We start from the raw sequence: 7768 nt of genomic DNA, 5'->3' as shown, positions 1-7768 counted from the left end.
GTTTCTTCCACATTAAAACAGAAGCTGAGTTCATAGATGACTGAGGTATTCATAGTTTGTGATGAAACAAAGCACCCACAGTTGCAGAGTTGAGTGGGCTGTGACAAAACTCACAAACTAGAGTATGGGATGTGAGTTACCTGCAACATACCACAAATATTGTTAAAAATAAATGTTAGTAAAATGGCACACAGTGACATAATTTGGTCGCAGGAGTAAAGAAAGGAAAAGCAACAATATCACACTTACGGAAAGAACTTCGGCATTTAAAGCAGTCAAGCATTTTAAGAGGCTGTATCCTTCTAATAGAAGTTTTTGTCATACTATCAAATCTGAAAACTTCCAACATTTAAAAAGTTTATAAATGTCTGAAACTAGTGGCCGTGCGGTTCTAGGCGCTTCAGTCTGGAACCACGTGGCCGCTCCGGTTGCAGGTTCGAATCCTGCCTTGGGCATGGATGTGTGTGATGTCCTTAGGTTAGTTAGGTTTAAGTAGTTCTAAGTTCTAGGGGACTGATGACCTCAGATGTTAAGTCCCATAGTGCTCAGAGCCATTTGAACCAATGTCTGAAAGAGTGTCAAAACCGGTGAGAATTCTCCAGAAATATTAGAAAGAGAGCAACTATATGGCCCAAATGAAGCAAAAAATATAATACAGAGAGGGAATAGGACACATGAAGAGAGTGTGTTGCTTGAATACCTTAAAGTACTGTATTGAGAAAAGTAATTAATGAAAAACAACATTTTTATGCACTGAAGTCTGTTGTATGTTACACATGCAATGAGTCATTTTACAATCAAATTCAAGATCTTCAAAACTTCAGGAAATGCAGTACAGCAATTCATACATCATAGAGAAAATGTTCATAGTCGCTACCATGTCTAATGGGACATTTAAATTAAATCTTAAATACTCATTCCACCAAGTTGCCAATACTTTGTCTGGGAACCAGAGAAAACATTGTATGACACATCGCAACTGCTTGTTTGTACTATCCTGTGGTCTTCATGCCTCAAGCTGTAACTACTCTGATGGGAAAAGATGCAGATAAAATTTAAAAAAAGAAAGCTTACTTGATGGCTCTGTGGGTCACACCATCTCAAATCTCCACCATCTATGCGGATGATTTTTGTAATAGTTGAGATTTGTCAGAAGGGAAAGTGTTAGCCATGAAGTTTATTTCCATACTTTTCAAAGACTTCAGTGGAAAGAAAATGAAAGTGAATCTGAAAGTTTTAGCATAAAGTTTTGTTCTTACCCTTCACAAATTTTAGCCCCCCCCCCCCCCCCCCCCGCCCACAATACACCTGTTTTCAACACAGAAGCTCTTCACAGGAAGTATAACCACAATGCTAATTGGACTATAATCAGGTTTGATTGACTTTGATAACTTACTCTCTTCGGCGCATATGGCCCTAGTTGTTTCTGCGCCCTAAAACAAAAACACAAACTTACTCTCCTCATTGATCAAATAATGAAAAATCTCATCTTGTCAAATGAATTTTACTTTCTAAGTACAGAGCACTGGACACATTTCTGCCCTGGTATTGTGTCATTACTTAACCACAAGTGTCTTAGTTTCCTTCCCTGCCCTTCATCTATTCAATGTACGTAAAACCTCTCTTCGAGTGATAAATTCCCATTTGTGAGCTGTCAGCTAAGAGAGATGGATACTTACCATAGCAAATGGCCACCACAATCACCTATTTAGAACAGAATGGATCACTTTAAATGTGCTAATCTACAATTCCAATGATACATCCATCCAAAATTCTGATGTCAGGTGGTATGTGGGATGCTTCTTTACAATCAAGGTACAGTGAGAGCTCAGTGACAATTCAAATGCCAAGCAGTTGCAGAGCCCCTCAGAACCCTTCAGATAATGATGTTGAAGCTATGAGTGAACGATCAGTTGAAGCAAATACTACAGTGGTTGTATCTGGACTCAATAACTCCACACATTGATGCCATCCAGAATACTGGTTGATATGGAATACAACACGAACACAAAGACAAGATTAAACTAAGTACAGCATGCATAGAGGCACTTAAGCAGTCATTCTTCCTGTATTCCATACGCAATTGGAAGTAGAAGAGATCCTAACATGTGGTACAATGAAAGTACCCTTTGACATGCACTTCACAGTGGTTTACAGAATGAAGATACAGAATAAAATGTATTTTGCTAAATACAGTTAATTATTGCTAAATACAGTTAGTTCTCAGGTTCCTCTCTGCATAGAAATAGTCCTGGCACATAATACCATTTGAAGGAAAATGGATAAAGTTAGGAAGAAATGTCTGTTCCACATTTCTTGTACAATTATGCAGTATAGACAACAATTAGCGTACCTGTTGTGCAGTCTTTGCTGCCCTTGCTTCTGGTTATGTGCAGCATAAATGAAAAGATCTCCATCACATTGTTCAGTTTCATGAGATCCATTTTTATTTCCATTCCTCAACATGGAATGCTGGGAAAAATAATTTTCTGTTTTTAATTCAATATGTGATCCTGTGCATATATTTTTTCTTGCGTATGGCCCCACCTGTATAGTAATCAATGTTAACACTATGGTATTAATCGTCAGGGAAGATGTTCATGATTTATTGGGCTTCAAGAGTTATTCATATCATAAATGTTCCTTGTACGAGGGTGGTTTGAAAAGTTCTCGGAATCACAACAAGAAGTCAGCACTAGCGCAATGAGTTGTTGACGTAATAGTCATTGGATTGTTGCCTGTAAACACACGCCGCGTCAGTGTTCTTGGAAGAGAGCTGTGGCGGTGACATGGCTCTGTTGTTCCCACATAGTGATTTGCGAAGATGGAAAAAATCGAGACTCAAGCAGTGATTGACTTCATAAAGAAAGGTATGAAAGCAAAGGACATTCATGCTGATTTCCAGAATACACTGGGGAATTCTGCTCATTTATATTGAACTGTTGCCAAGTGGGCAAATGAATTTAAATCTAATCAGGAGAACTTAGATGATGATCCGCACAGTGGTCAGCCAAGATGTGGCACCACTCCAAAAATCACTGCAAAAGTGCACAAAATGTTCATGGATGATTGCCGTTTGAAAGTGCGTGAAATTTCTCACACTTGCCAGATGTCATCTGAAAGGGTATATCACATTTTAACTGAATAATTAGAAATGAAAAAATTATCTGCAAGATGAGTGCCGTGGCTCTTGAGGCAGGATCAAAAACACAACCGCACATGTACCATCACCATGGCAAAATTACACGAACTATGGTATGAATTGTTACCACACCCACCTTATTCAACTGATATGGCTCCATCAAAGTTCCATCTCTTCCCAAAACTGAAAATTTTTCTTGGTGAACGAAGATTCACTTCAAACAAAGAATTTATAGCCGGAGTTGACAACTATTTTGCACGCCTGGAGGAAACTCATTTTCGGGATGGGATCAAGGCACTCGGACATCGTTGGACCAAGTGCATTAATCTACAAGGAGACTTCTGAGAAAAATTTAAAAAGTTTCAGTTATTGAAGTACTTTTTTTTTCTATTCTGTTCTGAGAACTTTTCAAACCACCCCTTGTATTATTGACTTTGTCTGCTTGATGTATGAAAGGCCACACTTGCCACCCTTATAAATATTCAATTTACCATGTGTTTCATAAAGAAGGACTAACTTTCATTCTTAGGAGATGCACAGAACATCAATGATACAAGTGGCGTTTTACAGCCAGATAAATCTACTGTGGCACACACAGCATTTACTCTGGTCTGTGTATAAAAGTGTTAAAATTCTAATGTCCACTTCATCCTTTCAGGACTCTCTTATGAAAGAAGCAGTAAAAATTTGGCTGGTGATGGGTTTAATCAATTATAATAATGGTTTCAACCTCGACATACAGTGGTCTCACAGATGTCACCACAGTGGCATTTCCATGAGTATTTTAGCATGTTTTGAAGGTCTGACCACAGTTTCCATTCCTTAACGTGTTACACTAAGTTCATAGGAATTTCTTTGATGCTCAGCAAATAAACATCTCTGAAGAAATTTGTATTTGCATCTATGTGTGCAATGGCACAGCCCTGTGGTTTATATGAGCAAAGACATGTGCTGTAGCTTCAGCCAGACATCTTGCATGGAAGACAGGTGGATGATATATGACCAAAATATTAGTAAACAAAATGGAGTTTCTTGGACCACATGCCCAAAATTTAATTGGCTGGTCAACATGCGGGGAAATCAAGAAGTTAAAAGTAATAATTATATATACAGGGTGTTACAAAAAGGTACGGCCAAACTTTCAGGAAACATTCCTCACACACAAATAAAGAAAAGATGTTATGTGGACATGTGTCCGGAAACGCTTAATTTCCATGTTAGAGCTCATTTTAGTTCTTCCACCTACGCTCAATGGAGCACGTTATCATGATTTCATACGGGATACTCTACCTGTACTGCTAGAACATGTGCCTTTACAAGTACAACACAACATGTGGTTCATGCACGATGGAGATCCTGCACATTTCAGTCGAAGTGTTCGTACGCTTCTCAACAACAGATTCGGTGACCGATGGATTGGTAGAGGCAGACCAATTCCATGGCCCCGACACTCTCCTGACCTCAACCCTCTTGACTGTCATTTGTGGGGGCATTTGAGAGCTCTTGTCTACGCAACCCCGGTACCAAATGTAGAGACTCTTCGTGCTCGTATTGTGGACGGCTGTGATACAATACGCCATTCTCCAGGGCTGCATCAGCGTATCAGGCATTCCATGCGACGGAGAGTGGATGCACGTATCCTCGCTAACGGAGGACATTTTGAACATTTTCTGTAACAAAGTGTTTGAAGTCACGCTGGTACGTTGTGTTTCTGTGTGTTTCCATTCCATGATTAATGTGATTTGAAGAGAAGTAATAAAATGAGCTCCAACATGGAAGGTAAGCGTTTCCGGACACATGTCCACATAACATATTTTCTTTCTTTGTGTGTGAGGAATGTTTCCTGAAAGTTTGGCCATACCTTTTTGTAACACCCTGTATAAAGTAAACACACTGAGTGGAACAGATATACATCATTTAGTGTAATTTACAGTTAAAAACAAAAACATTGTTGGGTACTGTGTTGAATGTACATACAAATACATTTACAGACAAGATGGAATATTTACATCACATATTACCAATTTCTATAGAGCTTATCAAAAACAATTAAATCCCAAGTAAGAAACTATACCCATTCAGCTTCAAGATAACTTCGGGATTAATTCATCTTTCTTTAAAATAAAGTTAACAGCATCTAGACTCCACAAGCTGCCGTATGGTGCATTTAATTTCATAGGATACTCTGTGTCCCACTGTAACTTAACCCCTTTTCCTTCTCCAGTCGCAAACAGTGCACTTGAATGACAACTGTTTCAGATCTCCACGTTGTGGTCTTCAGTCCTGAGACTGGTTTGATGCAGCTCTCCATGCTACTCTGTCCTGTGCAAGCTTCTTCATCTCCCAGTACTTACTGCAACCTACATCCTTCTGAATCTGCTGTATTCATCTCTTGGTCTTCCTCTACAATTTTTATCCTCCACGCTGCCCTCCAATGCTAAATTTGTGATCCCTTGATGCCTCAGAACATGTCCTACCAACCGGTCCCTTCTTCTTGTCAATTTGTGCCACAAACTCCTCTTCTCCCCAATTCTATTCAATATCTCCTCATTAGTTGTGTGATCTACCTATCTAATCTTCAGCAGTCTTCTGTAGCACCACATTTCAAAAGCTTCTATTCTCTTCTTGTCCAAACTATTTATCGTCCACGTTTCACTACCATACATAGCTACACTCCATACAAATACTTTCAGAAACGACTTCCTGACCCTTGAATCTATACTCGATGTTAACAAATTTCTCTTCTTCAGAAACGCTTTCCTTGCCTTTTCCCGTCTACATTTTATATTGTCTCTACTTTGACCATCATCAGTTATCTTGCTCCCTAAATAGCAAAACTCCTTTACTACTTTAAGTGTCTCATTTCCTAACCTACTTCCCTCAGCATCACCCGACTTAATTCGACTACATTCCATTATCCTCGTTTTGCTTTTGTTGTTGTTCATCTTATATCCTCCTTTCAAGACACTGTCCATTTCGTTCAACTGCTCTTCCAAGTCCTTTGCTGTCTCTGACAGAATTAAAATGTCATCGGTGAACCTCAAAGTTTTTATTTCTTCTCCATGGATTTTAATTCCTAGTCCAACATTTTTCTTTTGTTTCCTTTACTGCTGGCTCAATATACAGATTGAATAACATCGGGGAGAGGCTACAACCCTGTGTCACTCCCTTCCCAACCACTGCTTCCCTTTCGTGCCCCTCTACTCTTATAACTGCCATCTGGTTTATGTACAAATTGTAAATAGCCTTTCAGTCCCTGTATTTTACCCCAGCCACCTTTAGAATTTGAAAGAGAGTATTCCAGTCAACATTGTCAAAAGCTTTCTCTAAGTCTACAAATGCTAGAAACGTAGGTTTGCCTTTCCTTAATCTTTCTTCTAAGATAAGTCGTAAGGTCAGTATTGCCTCACGTGTTCCAATATTTCTACGGAATCCAAACTGATCTTCCCCGAGGTCGGCTTCTACCAATTTTTCCATTCGTCTGTAAAGAATTTGCGTTAGTATTTTGCAGCTGTGACTTATTAAACTGATAGTTCGGTAATTTTCACATCTGTCAACATCTGCTTTCTTTGGGATTGGAATTATTATATTCTTGAAATCTGAGGGTATTTCGCCTGTCTCATACATCTTGCTCACCAGATGGTAGAGTTTTGTCAGGACTGACTCTCCCAAGGCCGTCAGTAGTTCTAATGGAATGTTGTCTACTCCCGGGGCTTTGTTTCGGCTTAGGTCTTTCATTGCTCTGTCAAACTCTTCACGCAGTATCATATCTCCCATTTAATCTACATCCTCTTCCATTTCCATAATATCTACATCTACATTAAATGACTACTCTGCAATTCTCATTTAAGTGCTTGGCAGAGGGTTCGTCGAACCACAATCATACTATCTCTCTACCATTCCACTCCCGAACAGCGCGCTGGAAAAACGAACACCTAAACCTTTCTGTTCGAGCTCTGATTTCTCTTATTTTATTTTGATGATCATTCCTACCTATGTAGGTTGGGCTCAACAAAATATTTTCGCATTCGGAAGAGAAAGTTGGTGACTGAAATTTCGTAAATAGATCTCGCCGCGACGAAAAACGTCTTTGCTTAAATGACTTCCATCCCAATTCGCGTATCTTATCTGCCACACTCTCTCCCCTACTACGTGATAATACAAAACGAGCTGCCCTTTTTTGCACCCTTTCGATGTCCTCCGTCAATCCCACCTGGTAAGGATCCCACACCGCGCAGCAATATTCTAACAGAGGACGAACGAGTGTAGTGTAAGCTGTCTCTTTAGTGGATTTGTTGCATCTTCTAAGTGTCCTGCCAATGAAACTCAACCTTTGGCTCGCCTTCCCCACAATATTATCTATGTGGTCTTTCCAAATGAAGTTGTTCGTAATTTTAACACCCAGGTGCTTAGTTGAATTGACAGCCTTGAGAATTGTACTATTTATCAAGTAATCGAATTCTAACGGATTTCTTTTGGAACTCATGTGGATCACCTCACACTTTTCGTTATTTAGCGTCAACTGCCACCTGCCACACCATACAGCAATCTTTTCTAAATCAGTTTGCAACTGATACTGGTCTTCGGATGACCTTACTAGACGGTAAATTACAGCATCATCTGCGA

The 7768-nt window shown here is 39.5% G+C and overlaps 1 protein-coding gene across 4 annotated transcripts in view; it reads right to left on the bottom strand.

Annotated features, from left to right (window-relative positions):
* The window catches only part of LOC126248315 (MOB kinase activator-like 3), a 74480-nt gene continuing 66712 nt past the window's right edge, over positions 1 to 7768 (bottom strand). The window contains exons 6-7 of one of the 4 annotated variants that reach the window (XR_007545459.1): positions 2354 to 2472; positions 19 to 140 (exon numbers count right to left, since the gene is read on the bottom strand). The gene's annotated coding sequence lies outside the window, so the exon portion shown is untranslated. The other 3 variants (XM_049949195.1, XM_049949196.1, XM_049949198.1) reach the window with 3 other exon arrangements.

Source organism: Schistocerca nitens, chromosome 3 (genome assembly GCF_023898315.1).
Source record: "Schistocerca nitens isolate TAMUIC-IGC-003100 chromosome 3, iqSchNite1.1, whole genome shotgun sequence".
Classification (NCBI taxonomy): Eukaryota; Metazoa; Arthropoda; class Insecta; order Orthoptera; family Acrididae; genus Schistocerca; species Schistocerca nitens.
Note: the sequence above shows the minus strand (reverse complement) of the source record. Positions and strands in the feature narration are given on the sequence as shown.